We start from the raw sequence: 17,813 nt of genomic DNA, 5'->3' as shown, positions 1-17,813 counted from the left end.
GTTAGCCCAATCTCTGCTGCTCCCCCTGCTAATACTTCTAAATCTGCTACTGTTGCAGCAGCTCACATCTCTCTTTTCGCAGCAGAAGCACCCCATTCCTCTCTGCCTGCAAGGACAGAACCTGTTGCCAAATCAGACAACAACTTTTCTTTTGGGATTACAGCTCCGGTTGTTCTTGCTGGCGCCTCTGCAGCACTAAAACTACCAGACTCTACTCTATCAGTCTCAGGTGCGTTCCTGTCCGCTGGTTCTTCTATGGCACCCACTCTCCCAGTTGCTACAGCATCGGAACTATCCACAGCCGTTCATGATCTCTCTGCTGCGGTGGCTTCTGAAATTCCTACAAATCAGGGAGAACCCGCCATTGTGACTCCTGACGTTTCTGCGGCTAATCTTGACTCTGCCATTGCTGTGTCTGATGCCTTGGGAAACCTTGCTAAAGCAACCAACTCTGCTGTACCTCTGGCTCCACCTTTCACCACCTTACTGTCACCCTTCAAAGCAAGCCTTGCCATGGAACCTGTAACAGACATTCACAGTTCCTCTATTCATGAACACTCTGTTGGGTTTTTTGCTCCAAAGACTTTGTCTTTTCTGATTTCTACCGTAAAGGTTCAGCACATTGATACCGTCTCCACCTTTCAAGACTCCCACATTACAACCTTAAAAGGTTTTTTGTGCTTCATGATATGCCTTTTTGGAATAAGACTCTTTCACGGTGTGACAGACCTTCCTCCTGTTGGTCAGTCTTCAGGGAGCCTGGAGAGGGGCCTGGAGAGGGGCATACTGTCATGCCTGCGCCAAGGGCGCATACATTGGCAATCAATATGGACAAATGGTTATTCATTTATCTACAGAAAACTCCTGGATCTACCGCTATTCACTATTTGGACTTTATTTCCCATTTGCAAGACTTTGGTGCCTTTTTATTTTTACCTGAAAACTACACTTACCATAATGCACTTGGCTATAACAATCCATTCCTGGCTATTCCTATTTTTCTTTATCAGAACTACAATCCCCAGAAGCCCTAGGGATTTGCTCTGCTACCACCAGCTCAGGAACAGAGAGGGAGGTGGCCGATTGTCTACAGGTGTGCTGAGCCAGGTGAAACCAATTAGCCTGCCTCTGTGCTGGGCTGGGCAGTATAAAGGCTGCTGCCTGCGAGAGCTCAGTCTCTTGCATTGAGAGTCCTTCCTCCACCTTTCGCGAGTGTCTTCGGATCCTTGTATGCTGTGTATCCTCATTCCTGCTTGGACCCTGCCTTACAGCTTGTTACACCCTGCTGCCTACAGCCCTAGCCTTTTGGGCTCCCCGCCTTGTTGCTTGCTCCACCCTGCTGCCTCCAGTCATTGCCTTCCAGGCTCCCTGCCTCTCAGCCCCGCTCCTCTGGGCTCTCCACACTACAGCGGATCACGCTCTGCTGCCTTCCAGTCTCCGCCCTTGCCCTGCCGGGCTCTCCACCCTGCAGCGGATCACGCTCTGCTGCCTTCCAGTCTCCGCCCTTGCCCTGCCGGGCTCTCCACCCTGCAGCGGATCACGCTCTGCTGCCTTCCAGCCTCCGCCCTTGCCCTGCCGGGCTCTCCACCCTGCAACGGATCACGCTCTGCTGCCTTTCAGCCTCCGCCCTTGCCCTGCCGGGCTCTCCACCCTGCAGCGGATCACGCTCTGCTGCTTTCCAGCCTTAGCCCTTGTCCTCAGGGCTCCCTGCTTGCAGCCTCCTCTCTCCGGCTGCCTTTGCCCTTGTCCTCTGGGCTCCCCGCTTGCAGCCTATCTCACACCGGCTGTCTTAGCCCTTGTCCTCAGGGCTCCCTGCTCTGCAGCCTGCCTCTCTCCGGCTGCCTTTGCCCTTGTACTCTGGGCTCCCTGCTCTGCAGCCTTCCTCACTCCTGCTGCCGTAGCCCTTTTCCTCTGATATTCTACCTTACCGTCCCACTCTTGTGGGCTTACTCCTTGCCTTCCTGCTCCTCTGAGCGCTCCACCTACCTTTCTGTCCTCTGTTATCATATCCTGTTACTCGACTTTCCCTTCCTATCCTTCTGCTAGTTTGCTATCATCTCCTTTCCTGGATTTGTCTGTTGTATCTTCTCTTGTATTGTTTGTAGACCCTTTGTACAGAGCTTGTCTGCTGGTTCCCATCAGTCAACCTCTGCCCCTTCCCTTGTCTCGTTTCTATATCACAGACACCCATAGCTGCTGTTCCAAGTTATGAGCAAACAGCGTGGGACTCTGTTATAGCAAACTGTGCAGAAGGCTAGAGTGTTTCCAAGGTTCGTGGAATACTCTTTTCCTATTCTGCATACACCCCAAGAGGGTATTCACTCTATACCTTTTCCCTTGCTACTCTTCCCTACTCTTCACTCCCTTTCCTTTCCGCGGTGTGTGTTGCTATCTGTCCACTTTATTTCAACACCCAAACTTGTCTGGGTGTCTTGTGCCACTCGTATTAGAGTGCCATCCTTGACACCGCGTCCCGCTACCTTTGAGGAACCATGTTCAGCAGCTCTGCAGATAGAATATTGACTTTTGGAAAGAAGAACTGAGAGACGCAAGGGAAGGACACCTGTTCCTTCGGTCCCACCAACACCTTGAAACCCTTCTACTGCCCGGTCCAGTGAAGCGATGCAAATCGCGTGGCCAGAGGGCCTTTGACTCCTACTGAAAGGAACAGCCGTCGGGAGAAGGGTCTTCGCATGTATTGCGCATCGGACTCCCATCTGTTAAGGAATTGCCCTGAGGTTCCCCCAAGGAGACGGGGAAACGACGAACCCCGGTTCTAGGAGGAACCACTAACCGGGGTTTGTCTGAAGGTTCCAAGGAAGTTACTAAAGAAGAAGGGGATTCACGCTTGATGGTGGTAAGCATCATCTTTAAGTGGAAAGATTTGGCTGATACTACAGTACTCGCATCGGTGGATAGTGGTGCAGCGGGTAACTTCAGGACGTTCAATGGGCCAATAAAGAAAACATCACCCTAGTCCTCAAGGAAGAAGAACAAAAGATAGAGGGAGTTGATGGACGACCCTTGTGCACTGGTCCCATAATCCAGACCACCACTCCGACATTGGTCACCATCCTTCATCATCATGAGACAATTGTGTTCGATGTCATCAGAGTAGCCCATTTTCCCATAATATTGGGAATTCCATGGCTGTGCAAACACAATCCTCACATAGATTGGACACTCAATATCCTCCACTTTGGATCTGACTACTGCTAGAAAGAATGTTTCTGACATACAGCCGCGGCCTACTTGACTGTGACATCCTCTTCCTTGTTGTCCAGAGGGGTACACAAATTGTCCTCCATTTTTCAGTCATATGCTGATGTCTTCGAAGACCATATTCCCAAGGAACTTCCTCCTCACTGACTGGAAGACTTGAAATAACACCCGATGCCATAGTCCCTTTTGGATGCCTGTTTTCTCTTACCATTCCGGAACAAAAGGCCCTTAGCGAATACCTGGACCAAAACCTCCAGAACGGTCTCATACGCCCTTCCCGATCCCCAGAGTTCTTTATTGCAAAAAAGGATTCTCAAGAACTGAGACTGTGCATTGATTTCCGAGGGCTAAATAAAGTCACGATAAGAGATGGATACCCCATGTCCCTCCTTAAGGACATACTGGAGGCGGTTGAAGGAGCAGTTGTCTTTAGCAAATTAGACCTGAGAGGTGCCTACTACCTGTTAAGAGTTAAAGAAGGAGACGAATGGAAGACGGTATTCCGGACTCCATTCGGTCTCTTTGAATATTGTGTAATGCAGTTTGGATTTGTTAATGCACCGGCTATATTTCAGCGCTTTATGGACCGATTATTTGCAGATCTGCTGTTCGTCAGCGCCATCGTCTATTTGGATGACATATTGGTGTACTCTACTACTCACAAACTCCACACACAACACCTCATCGAAGTCATGGAACGGCTGAGAAGACATAACCTATATGCCAAACCTGAAAAGTGCATCATAGCAGTATCTACAGTTACGTATTTGGGTTTCATACTTTCCGAAAAAAGTAGTAGTCATGGACCCAAAAAAAGGTTTCATCCATACTTGAATGGCCAGATCCCACCTCGGTGAAGGAGGTTCAAGCCTTCCTTGGACTTGCGACTTCATCGCTACCTTTTCTGAACAAGTTCTTCCCATCACGGCGTTACTTAAGAAGGATGTCCTCTTCGAGTGGGATCTCCAAGCGGAAGAGGCCTTTCAGAAACTAAAAGCTGCCTTTTGTTTGGCTCTGATATTCAATCAACAGATCAAAGAAAACCCTTCATTGTGGAAACAGATGCTTCGGCAGGAGCGATCAGTGCTGTCCTTAAACAGTCCCATGCGGGTTTGGAGCTTCCGGCAGCTTACCTCTTTCGCACTCTGACCACAAGTGAGAACCACTATTCGGTCATCAAAAAGAGTTGTTGGCCATGAAACAAGCTTGTGCTGAATGGAGACACTTGTTACAAGGTTCTTTACATCCTTTTGAGATCTGCACGGATCATAGCAACCTCAAACTTCTGCAGCAAATGGATTGCAAGAACACACGTCAAGCCAGATGGGCATATTTTTTTGCACAGTACGATTTTTACATCACGTACCTTCCAGGCAGCAAGAACATCCTCACTGATTCTGATTGTTTATCTAGAAACCCACAGGTCTATCACAACCCTCCTTTTCAGGGAGATCGCTTGTTTCAAAATGTATCATTTGTAGGTGCGATCTCCACTTTCCTACAGGAGGTCAAGATGGCTTCCATACCCGCACTCACCTCACTCCCCTGGGATCTGATGAACAAGTTATCCAAAAAAGAAGGCCTCTGGTTCTACCAGAACAGACAGTTCTTGCCAGAAGCAGCACAACAACTGTTGGAGATGTCCTGGGGACACGATTCCAAGCTTGCTGGGCATAATGGGGTGGCTACCACTTCTGACATTATCCCACGGTCCTTTTGGTGGCCTACCATGCTCAAGAATGTTAGCCAATATGTCCTTTTGTGCCATGTATGTGCCAGTGCAAGGGCCCCACATGAAAACCCATCAGATCACTTGAGCAACCGGCACTACCGGCAGAGCCTTGGATTCATGTATCCACAGAATTGGTGGTAGATCTTCCTCCATCCCAAGGCCATACAGCCATCATGGTCACGATAGACAGCTTCAGCAAATCGGCCCACTTCTCTCCCCTAAAGGGAACCCCTTCTGCTTCTGAAGTCGCTCAAGTATTCCTCAGAGATGTTGTGAAGTTTCATGGATTACCAGAGACTATCCTATTGGATCGAGGAATGCAGTACACATCCAGGTTCTGGAAGACATTATGCAATTTGATATCCCCAGGGGCGTCTGGAAGGCTCTGAGATCTGGAACCCTAGATGCGTAGTTGCCCAGTGCTGAATAATGAATCTGCAATTACAGCAGGGAGGATTTGTGATAACTGTCTCTAATGGGTGAATCTCCCACCTCCCTCTGACTGATTCCCTTCCCACTGGGTTCTTTTCTCACCTTAGCTATTTGTAGGGTGAGCTATCCGTCATGCGTTTCTTGTGCAGGGGTGCTTGACGTTTGTTGGTGAGCTGCTCGAGTTGCTTCACTGGTGCAGTACGCCTTCCTTGGGCCCAGGCCTGCTATGACCCCGAATCTGCTGGTAGGCAGGTAGGTTTGTTAATTGTAAGTCTTTGTTCTGTTTATGGTGGGAATTTGTTAATGTCTTTATCTCCTTCTTTTCAGGTGCTAAGGTCTTGATGCTGGCGTGCCGGATTGAGAGGCGCCTTTATTGTCTTTTAAAGCTAACCTGTGTTTTCTTCTTCTTCTCCTCACAGGCCACTGTGGTGCTGCGAGTGGATGAGAGCGCGATGAAAAACAGGCCCCCGGAATCCGTTAAGGTAAGTACAGCGCTGTGCGGTTGTTTAATATTGAAAGCGAACCTGAATATGTCTCTTTCCTTTGAAGATGTTGCTGTGGTGCTCCGGATGAAAGTGTGGCATAGCGCGATGGAATTCACGTAAGGCTGATGGATTTCGATGTTTTGGAAGCGCGCGTTCTAATATTGTTTTTCCCTTTCTTGTTATTGCAGGTCGCAATGTTCGAACTACAGTTGTGGGATAGCGGTGCGCCGGAAGTCCTTTACCTAGTACTGACAGGTGAGTGATGTTTCTTCTTCTCTCGGTTTCCACAGATTGCAGCCCATTTGAGATGCCCATTTGAGATGCTGAGTGCTGGATGGTGTTTTCTCAGGTAACACAGAATAATCTTGTTCTTGTTCTTGCAGGATTCTTGCAGGATTGCAGGAAGATGCTGAAGACCAGGAGCTGGACACGGTGAGCGTCACGCTGCTGGTTGCAGAATAACACGAAGCGTGTTCTGCAGTCAGGGTGTGGTTTATATAGCCCAGGTAAAATAGTACCAGGGAAAGTAGTTCCAGGCCTGCCACACCCAAAACACTAGACCGCATGGCTTGGTTCTTAGAACTAGACTGTGTGGGTGCTTCCATGTTGGATTTAAAGGCCCAAGTACATAAATGGGACCTAGTTTGAACAACCCTTCCTTCCTACATATGAGCCTGGTGCCAAAGGCACCAGGACTGGCTCCAGGAGCCCTTTTGAAGTGGTTTTAAGGCCCTCAGGGTTCTGGTGGGAGCCTGCTTGTGGCACAACTTGTGCCCCCTCACAGTGGTCATGACAGGTACCACCCACAATCAAATGAGCAGACAGAAAGGCTAAGCACAACCATTAGCAACCACAACAATATCTTTGATGTTTTACCAACAAAGAACAAGATGACTGGTACTCTCTCCTTTCAATGGCAGAGTTTGTGAATAATAAAGCCACCCATTCTGCCATTAAGATGTCACCATTCTTTTGTACCTATGGGCGGCATCCCAGAGCTTTTCCTGCAGGATCTTTTCAGGAATTCACATTAGCCTCACTAGACTCACTCCTTGATTACATCATCAATGGTCAAAGCACAGCCATCAAGAACTTGGAAGAGAGTCATGGAAGGTATAAAAGACAGGCCGACATCCATCGCAGACAGGTACTGGATTAGAAAGAGGGTGATCAGGTTTGGATTTTCACCAAGTACTTACCACATTGGACACGTCCTTCCAAATTAGCACCCAAATATCTAGGACCCTTTCCCATATTGTCTTGCATCAATCCGGTGGCTTTCAGACTTCGATTACCGAAGCCATTACAATCGATCCATCCTGTTTTTCATTCTTCCTTGTTAAAGTCTTATGTCCCTGATAAACACAGAAGAACAAACAAGGCAGACATCATTGATCCCTCGCTTGAGGCTTTTGAAGTAGAAAGGATCATTGACTCCCGTTACAAAAGAGGAAGATTGCAGTATCTGGTGAGGTGGAAGGGCTATTCACACAAAGAAGACTCCTGGGAACCTGTGGGTAACATATCTGCTCCGGTGTGTCTCTGACGCTTTCATTGCCTCCACCCGGGCAAACCCAGGGCAGAACCCCGGAAAAGGCATACTGTCATGAGGGCAGGCTCCTGGAGACTTTGGTCACGATGGAAGATCCGCCATTAATGTTCCATGGAAGCCCTGATTGCTGTTCTAGCCTTTTTGTTCCATTTCCCATATTAGGTCCTTAGCCCCGCCCCCCTGTGCATTGCAACTTTAGGAGTTTTGTTTCTCTGTCTTTGCTCGTGCTTTTTTACCCGTCGGTAAAGCATTTTGGTCCGCTTCCCATTCAGACCTATTTCCCTGGTCTGCCTTCTGTATCGTTTTTGGCTCCATCCTCTGCTATTCTTACCTCCTGGTCGCCCGCCTTCTCGCGGTTCCCACGACCGTCTCTCTCTTTCACTCCTTCAGTTTCAGGCATTTCTTCTTTCAGCCCTCTCTTGGACTAAGAGGCTTCCGCCTGGCTTCCTTGCCGGTCCCACAGTTAGCTGTGCTTCTCTTCCACTAACGGTAAGTTTGGTTTTCTGTTTCCTTTTGCTACTCTTCTTTTCTTGCATACCATCTGGAGCGGCTCCCCCAGTGTTCCATCGTGCTCCAGAGGGCCACGCTATCTATCCTCTGTTCTGGTTTTCTCGCGTTCTGGCAGAAACGGCTCCTCAGAGCTCCATCGCGCTCCAGCAGTTCATGGAACCTGGCCTTGTAATCAACTTTCTGATATTCCAGCTACCAAGGCTCCTTCAGCATTCTTTGCACTTCAGCTGAACTAATAGCCCTGCTTTTCTGGTTTACCTTACTTTTTCTTTCCTTCTCTTCTGTTTCTTAGTTTTTACTACCCACTGTTTCTGCTTTTCAGAACCCTTTCCATCCTCCTAGGATTTCCTGCCACTGACCCATCTTCCTGTTACTCCATTGGATCCTAAAATAGACTGCTGCCAACAGTTTTCCTTCTACTCAAGTATACATGTCGGATTCCTTTCCAAGCACCAACAGTTTTCTGCATCTTCATCTTGGCAAATCTCAGCCCTATGGTCTCATACTTGAATACTGGACTGTGCTGCAATTGTTTGGACTCATAACAGGGTTTTTTGTGCTACCCGGCTTTTTCCCCTTACTGTCACAGGTTTCCCCCCTTCTCACCTGTCGCTGTTGTTTGCTGGAGCTCTTTGAAGGAGCCTTCTTGCGCACAGTCCAGGTCTTGTATAGTCCCGTGTGGACGTCTTCAGAATCCAGTGTGTGTTCGGTGTTCCAAAGCCTGGAATGGTCAGTATGTCCGGGAAATCCAGCAATCGAAGAAGTGTACTCACAGACGGGTACACAGAAGTCCAGGAAACAGGAGAAAGGTGAACGGAAGGGAATAAAGGAGGAAGGGACAATAGGACCAGGAAACGGGAATCAAGTAGTCAGTGAGAGCGAACTACGGCAGCACCCGTCTAGCCACTGCAAGCGGTAGCGTTGAGACGCGCTGGGCCGCAGCGGCGTGGCTTACTTATAGAACGTGCTACGTCCGGTGCGGAAGCTGGAAAGCAACGTTCCGTGTTTGACGGCCATGTTGGTAGTACTGCAGAGTGCAAGCCCCAATGTGCCTGGGACCAGGAAGTCCAAAAGGGACACGTCCGACGATTCATGACACTTATAGGGCTGCGCAGGGGGTTTGCCCTTGTGTTGGAACTGTTCAGACCCTATCTCTTCACCAAGAAGGGATCTCCAGAGGAGCTTGCAACCACCTTATTGGGATCCGAGGAATCAACCAGCGACAGCGAAGATGATTCTCAGGTGAGACCCACAAAAAGTGACATGAGGTTAAACAGACTCCCTCTCACCATCGTCTCGGACAGAGGGTCTCAATTTACCTCTAAATTATGGGCTAATATTTGCAAGGAGTTGAACATACACCGAGCACTCTCTTCAGGATATCACTCTAAGAGCAACGGACAAACCAAGAGACTAAATTCTACTTTGGCGCAGTTCCTGAGATGTTTCTGCAATCAGGAACAAGATGATTGGGCAGGATTCATTCCTCTGGCCGAATTCCCATACAATAACGCCAAACACTCGGCGACAGGAATGAGTCTGTTCTTTTGTACCTATGAGTATCATCCCCCGACATCTCCCAACACAAGGGTTCCCTACTTCAAGTGTGCCTACGGTGGACCAGCTATTGGAGGTCCTGAGAGACACCCAATGAAGCCCAACAAAACTTCCAGGCCAGAAGACAAACCTATAAGAGATGGGCTGACAAAGGAAGAAGTCCCAATCCCCAGTGGGATGTGGGCATAAAGGTCTGGCTCTCCACCAAATGCCTCCCTAGGTGGGTCCACCCTGGTAAATTCTCCCCTCGTTTCATCAGACCCTACATCATAGACGCCAAAATCAACCCAGTAGCTTTATGGCTAAGACTCCCACAACATTTGAAGAAGGTGCATCTTGCGTTTCATACGTCCCTTCTCAAGGCTTATCTACCTGACCTTACTCACAGAAGTTAAGAAGACTTGGAAAAACAACACACGGTGTCACTAACGAATATGGGTTGTCCCGTCTGATTGATTCCCGATACAGGAAGGGTGGATTACAGTACTTGGTACACTGGAATGGTTACCAAGAAACAGAAAGATCTTGGGAACCTGTACACAACATCCAGGCCCTCAGGCTGATCTGCCAATTCCACAGGTACAACCTGGGAAAGCCAGGGGGGGTCCCCGTTGAGAAGCGGTTACTGTCATGAATCAGCCGTGAAAAGTTTGGAACCATTGGAAGCTCCATTGAAGACCTGTCACACTGGCCTGAACCTTCTCCTGCGGTCTAGTGTTCCCCCAACATGGCTGCCACTATGCATATACCGAGAGCAGTGCATCGTGCATGTGCATTGCAACCCTTGTTTTCCAGCTTAGTCAGACGCTACGAAGTTCACTTCTCCCTGCCCGCTTGTGTTTACCTCCAGTGCTTCCTTGTCCCGGTCCCCCGATACATGCTCTCTCTCCCCTCTGGTTTCTCTGTGCACCCCACGCTGCTGTTGCTTTCCCTTCTCTATGGCTTGCCGCAGTTGCTTAGCATGAGTAGTCCTCTCATTCTCTCAGTATCCTGCCGCTGGTGCCATACGACTAATTATGGTGTGCTTTGTCTGCTGTTTGGAACTCCTACCTCCTCATTCACAGACCTGGCCTCTCCCACAATCTTGTCTGCTCTATTATCTGTTTCTATACTTACCTTTCTCTTCCCAGGCATTGTGGTTCCCGCCTGCTGAATCTTGGATCTTCGAGTCCTGCTTCCCATCTTCCATCTATGTAAGCTGGAATGACACAAACCAGGACACCTACCTCATTGGAATCGCTGTCTGACTTTTGGATCCTTTGAAGCCTCCTCTTGGATTAGAAACCTGCATGCCAACTTTCCAGCATCAGACCATCAACACCCCAAAGAAAGACGAAGGACGAGTTCCCAGACGTGTCCACAGAAGACACAGGTGAGGAGACAGAGGAAGTGGTCTTCATTGGTACCCAAGGCTCAGTCTTAGAATCTGAGAAGATTTTCTCTCCATCCCCACCCCACCAATGTTTTATTATACAAAGTTGTGCAGCTTGATAAAATGTATGAAAGTTAGGAAGACCCATTCCTCCTTTTTCGGTGGAGGATGCCAGGACTTCATATGCCACTCTTGGAGGTTTGTTGTTCCCAATATAATCCCAAATCTTTTTGCACAATATTTTAAAGAATGTGGCAGGAATATGAAGCGGAAGTGCCTACAAGAAATACAGAATCTTAGGAAGGATAGTCATTTTTATGACATTGATCCGTCCAAGCCAGGAGATCGATAAAGGGCCCCATTGTCCACGTTGTTTCGTAATTAGTTTCAGTAGGGGAGGGAAATTAGCTTCATACAATCCAGCTAAATCCGGGGTTATTGCTACACGCAATAGTTTAATCTGACCTTGTGCCAAGCCAAACTGAGTTTGAATACGAAGGGAGGATACAGTTGTAAGAGGCAAAGATAAATTTAATATTTCTGATTTCGCAAAATACATTTTCAGACACCCGACCATGCCATACATCCCCATTTCACGTTCTATTACAGGCAGTGATGTAGCCAATTCTGAAATAGCTAACAACATATCATCAGCATAAATCATGATTTTATGTTCTATCCCCCCAAATTGTATTCCTTGTATGTCTAGCTTTTGTCAAACCCTTGCTAGAAAAGGCTTGAGGCCTATAGCATCCAATAAAGGCTACATGGGGCAGCCCTGTTTTGTCCCTCTCTGAAGGGGGATAGGAGGGGATAGTTGTCCATTAATGAATAAACGTGCCACCAGGGATTCATAATTTACTTTAATTCTCGCTATAAACTGAGGGCCAAAGCCCATCTTTGCCATTGTCTGGAAACAGAACGACCACTCGACACGGTCGAAAGCCTTTTCGGCATCTAATGACAGCAGTATTGCAGGGATCTGTTTTTTCCCACTATTTCCAGTATATGACATGTGCGCCGAATGTTATCACAAGTCTGTCAGTTTTTTATAAAACCAGATTGATCTGGGTGTATAGTAGAGGGAAGCAAGTCCTCTACCCTATTTGCCAGTATTTTAGAGTAAATAGTTGCGTCAAGGTTAATGAGGGCGATAGGGAGATAGGATCCGAAGTTACATGGATCCTTACCAAGCTTTGGCAAAAGTATTATCTTTGCTTCCTCCATGGTGGAGGAGATAAATCCTGAGCTGGTGAAAAGGTTGTACAATAGCGCTAGCCTTGGAGCAAGATCTTGCCGGAATATATTATAAAACGGAGCAGAAAATCCATTGGGTCCTGGGGATTTGTTTGGGGGGAGTGAATTTATAACTTTCATGATTTCCTCAGGGGTGATATCATTTTCAAGAGTTTCCCGGTTCTGTTGCCGAGATCTGGGAAGATTAACGGTTTGTAAATATAGTGCCTGAGATTGTTCATCTGGGTCTTTGCTGCTATATAGGTTTGGATAGAATTTATGAAATAGCGATATATTTGAGGGGTTTTGGTAAAGTCACCTCCATCTGGTGAATTTAACGAATGAATAGTTTGAGAAGCACTTTTTGGGCATATTTGGCTCGCCATCAGATTATCTGCCCTGTTAGCCTTAACATAATAAACCTGGCACAGATACAACAAAGATTTCTCTGCTTTTTTCGTTTGAAACAGATTTCATTTACCTTTTGCTATTCTATATGCTTTTAAAATTGCTGGGTCTGTGCGCGTTTCCATTTTCCTCAGTATTTGTTGTAATTCAGCTTCAAGAATGTATTGCAAAGCTAATCTTTGTCGCCGTTAATGTGCCACTTCAGCTATTAGGGTCCAATGGATTGAGGCTTTAAAAGCATCTCATATCATATTTACAGAACTATCCAGTGTCAAATTAATATTGAAGAATTCCTTTATTTAACCCTCGATTGTTTGTTTTACCACTGTATCCTGGAGTATCTCAGACGGAAATCGGTAGGTCCACACCCTTTGAATCATCCCTGTGTGTCAATCAAAATGGTCATAGGTGCATGATCTGAAAGTGTAATTGAGTGACAAGTTATTGAGGTAACCCTGCCTAAAAGAGTTTTGAAAACTCAGGCATAACAATGCCGGAATAAGAACGGTGCTGTGGTTGTTTGGTTCCCTTAGTTCCCTCCTCTTTCCCTCCTTCTGCACTCTCCTCACCTGAACTGCCGGAATCGTTGTCCGTAGACTGTAGGTTTCGCCTGGCCAGGTAATCCTTCTCCCTTCTTCGATGAATGTGCTTGTCACGGGAGGAAGCCACAGTTACCACTAGGAAACAGCAGTTCCATGGCCCCTTTTCCGGAATCAAGTTGGAGGAAGGGAAAAACCCAATCGGGAAGAAAAAAAACCTTCGTAGCACTTGAGCTCTCTTCCTTTTTCCTCTCTCTAGGTGTCGGTGAAGGCTGTGCATGAAGCGAATGAGCAGAATGGCGTGAAGATTGAGCAGCGCCTTTGAGGGGAGCGATGAGGGAAACCATGCTGGCAGAAGAGACCTCCGGAAGGTAAGCCGTTGACGGGTGAGTCCGCCCAGTAGCTCCGAAGGAGAGCCGGATCAGTTAGGGAAAGGAAGAAGAGGGCAGAAAGGGATCCGGGAAGCCCAGCCAGAAAGGCGGAAGCGAAGGGAGACAGAAACAGGTAAGATGGAGAAAGGCAAGTCCGGAGAGAATAAAGGAACCAGACCTAACGAAAACACAGGAGAGCGCCCAAGGGAAGAAAGGCAGGCGTCAGAAAAAGCACTTCGTGGGAGCAGCGAAGCGGAGGACAGCGGAGCGAGGTAAGGCCGCAGCAAAACAAGGAGCGCCAAGCCTCGGAGCGCATAAACTCAGAAGGGAGACTTCCGATGTGGGTTGCAATGCGGAGTCTGCTGGGAAAAAGGAAGTTTTAAAACTCCCGGCAGCTTCCGCCCACAAGGAATGGCCGAGAATGATGACCATAGAAAGAGGACTAAAACTCATCGCCCCTGTGCGGCCACCTGTAACTCGGAAGAATCTGCCAATGGCGGCGGCGGCCGATGACAGGTGCACATGCGAGTAATGTGTGTATCCCTTCGTTTCGCCCATTATTGCTGGCCAGATGTCCAACAATGTTAAGTTAGCACATTTTTGCTTTAACAATTTAGAAGGTGCAAATTGCTTCGAGGTGGTAACTGCACTCTGATCTTGTAGGGGGTACCAAGCTATGTTAAGATCTCCTAGCAATATTATTTCCCCTTCACTAAACACTTCTAATTGAGTAATAACAGATTTCAAGAAGGCCTCTTGGCCCGTATTGGGAGCGTATATAGAAGCCACTGTTAATCTTTTAGCGCCATTTCCCAGGACAGCGAAGACATATTGTCCCTCTTTGTGAATGTGTGTTCTCAGCACTTTACAGTGGAGGCCAGACTTCAGTGCAACTAGGACCCCCACCACTTTAGCCCCTGCATTGGCTTGCAGTACCACTGGATACCAACCAAGGTGCAGTTTATATTTTTTTAATAAACATATGTGTGTCTCTTGGAGCACCACCAAATCCGGTTGGTGAGGCCACAAAAGAGTGTCTAATTTCCTGCGCTTCACCTGAGTGTTCAGGCCTCTTATATTTAGAGTTAAACATTTAAACTGTCCCATTCTACAAAAGCAATTGACATCACCTTATAATCTATGTGTGCTGACACATTTGCAAACCATATCCAAATATACCATGCATTCCCTTCCCACCCGAACCCACTCATCCAGCCGCTCCCAGCCCATTACACGACGCCCAACCCCAGCTTGCCCAAACTTACCCCCCAACAGAGTCCCCTGGTGTGAACCACAGTACCTAACACAATCCAGGGCAACAGCCCCACCCATGAACCGCTACAATCCCAAGACATCGTGCAGGGTATCCTAGTACTCCAACCTGTTACCTGAACAGATAGATTCCAAAATGTTATGCAACGACTCCTCCTCCTTGATTGGTGATGATCTAGCCTGCATTCTCTGCCTTCCATCTTTGCTGGTAATTTGCTTTATTCTGAGGTTTTAGGAGTTGGGCCTCCAGTCCTCCTTCTGCTGCATTTTCTGTTTCCACCCTGACGCGATACAGTCAACCATTCCCATGGTTTAGATTGTTGGGACACATGACCAGAGTCAGATACCGTTGTGCCTCCCCATCCTCGTCTTCAATTTGTAACAATTGTTCTCGGGAAGTAACCCTGTGCTGTGTGCCCTCAAAAAGAAAGAGGATACCAAAAGGGAAAGGTCTATTTATACTTGATCCTGCGATCGTGTAGTGCTCTGACCACCGGCTGCATTTCTTGCCTTTTCTGTAGAGCGATATGAGACAGGTCCTGGAAGAGCTGGATTTTCATCCCATTATAAGTGATCGAGCTTTGCTCCTGGGCCATCCTCAGTATTTGTTCTTTTTGTTGATATGAGGGGCATGCTGCCAGGACGTCTCGTGGGCAAGCTCCAGGGTCGCTCCTTTTTGGGCCGGTTCGATGTAGGCGCTGCAAGGATATTACAGGAGTCGCTTCCCTGGAAGTAAATTGACAAATATATGGATTACTGCTTCTTTTAGCTGAGAATCCAGAACTGATTCCGGTAGGTTCTCACCTGGATATTTGACCATTGGGACCTGTTCTCTAAATCTTCACATTGCAAATCGAGGTTCCATGTCACCCTGGCGAGTTCTTCTACTGCAATGTCAGTTTGTTTACTTTCCTGTGAGAGTTCATAGATTGCCTTTTCATTTACCTCTATTCACTCGCCAAGAGTAGCAATGTCTTTGCTAAAATCTGAGAGTGACTGCTTTATTTCCGTTGTGAAAGAAGTAAACGGCTGTTGGAAAGAGGTAGAAAATCTATCCTGGAATTGTTGAAAACAAGTTGCGAAATCTTCTTTAGCAGCCACCATCGCTGTTGCCGGGACGTTTAAATCTTCAGACAGTGAAGGTTGCACTACTGCACATGCGGAAACTGTCTCTGAACCTGCTGCCCCCCAGAGCCTCTGAAGCAGAGTTTGTTTACTAAGAGCATCCTTATAAGGCTGCTGTTGGATACTTTTCTTCTTGCCCCTTGGCATATGACAAGGAGTCCACACTAGCTATGAGCTTAAGAACAAGTAAGGCAGTTGCAGCTATGCACAAGGGAAATATGCTGAGATGTATATCCACTACTTAAAATAGCTAGATATATGAACAGCCCTTGAGGGAATGAGTAACAATACAATCCTATTTTACCCAGCGCAGCATTTGTTGTTTGGGCGATGTGTCAATGCAAGAGGCTGGAAGAGCCCTCTGTGGTTTTCCACTGGCCCCGACATGGAAGTCTCAGGTTTATATCCAAGCAGATAGAAATTGACCTAACTGCATTAGGTTTGCAGGCCCCTACCTTCTAGGTCGTTTGTTGCCTGCTTGGCAGATAAAAGCAGAGGTCTTACTGGATATTTTTTGCATGTGCAGGCATTATAAAATGATCCCGTCTCATCCACTCCTCTTGCAGTCCTTATTGCGGGCACAGTCGTGCGATTAGCGTCAGCGTTGGAACCAGGAGGGGGCAGGGCCCAAAACAACAGCTGATGTGAGAGGAAATATTTATGGGCACCCCCCCCCCCCATGAAGCAGCAGCCACGCTGACCAAGGTGCGCGCAATTTCCATTTTTAAGCACGTACTTTCGCTTCACCAGCAGTGGCAATGACCACAACCCTCTCCGCTTAGAGGTAGACTTGCCTGAAGTGTTCCAGGTGCAACACACTTGTGCCAAGCCTAGTCCGTGCCGAGGGTTTATCCCGCTCAACACACGCAGGCAGGGCAGTAGCGCTTCTCGTTGCGGCCTACATCAAGAGTTCCACAGGTGGTTGCCCACAAAATTGCACAGCTCTTGGGGGCTCTCTGGGCTCTTGCGTGAGGGTCCCTGAAGTCCTGATCTTCTTCCTCGATGCTCAGAATTCTTGCTCCTTCTTCGTAAGAGGCAATCCTATATTGCTTCCCCTGCCACTCGAAGACCAGTCGAAACGGATACGTCCAACGATAAGGAATGTCCTTTTCTCTGAGTGCCCTCAGGATCGGAGCCATTTTTCGCCTTTTGAACAGGGTTATTTGGGATAAGTCTTGGAAAAGCATCAATTCAGCCCCATTGTAGGTTATCTGTTTTGCCTTCCTCAATGTTTGCAAAATATGTTCCTTCATTTTGTAATCTTGCAGGGCTGCCACGACATCTCTAGGCCGCGCCCCTGTTTCCATTCTTCGGGGCCCCACTCTGTGGATTCTATCCATCCTCAATGCAAGTTTTCCATCTGCATTCAATAGATCCACAAAGAACCCTTTGACCACTGTTTTGAGATCTTTATCTGTGACTTCCTCTGGCAGGTTTTTGATTTGAATGTTCAATCTCATTGACCTGTTCTCCAGGTCTTCTGTCTGAAGTTCAAGTCTGTGGGTTTCTGTTTTCCTTGCATCCTCTGTCAGCTCTTGCATTGCTTTTTCATGTATGTCCTCCCTTTATTCTATTTTATTCACGTCCCGTTTTATTTCCTGAAGCGCTACTGCTAGGTCTTCTCTTATTATGGTCATTTGCTTCTGGACTGTGTCTGCAATTCTGTCCCCCAAATTCACTGAAGTATTGCTTGAGTAGTGTCTGCATCACATTTTGGTCCTGTTCATCTTCTGTTCGAGGCCCTCCTTGTTCTATTTGGTCTTGGCCCTGTTGCGCTCCCGCAGGTGAGCCGAGGTCTTTACTCAACATCCTCTGGAGGTCACTCTCCAAGAGCTTCCTGGTTCCCTTTGAAGCTGTTGGTGGGTCCTTTGCCCTACTTTTGAACATTGTCGCTCGCCGCCCTTCCTCTTGGTTTCACCTTGCCTTTGCAGGACAATGTTCCTTTCCCACTGGGTACACTTCACTAACCCTTCCTATGCTATGTGTAAGGCCGTTCCTGC

Source organism: Ambystoma mexicanum, chromosome 3q (genome assembly GCF_040938575.1).
Source record: "Ambystoma mexicanum isolate Mex_15411 chromosome 3q, UKY_AmexF1_1, whole genome shotgun sequence".
Lineage (NCBI taxonomy): Eukaryota > Metazoa > Chordata > Amphibia > Caudata > Ambystomatidae > Ambystoma > Ambystoma mexicanum.
Note: the sequence above shows the minus strand (reverse complement) of the source record.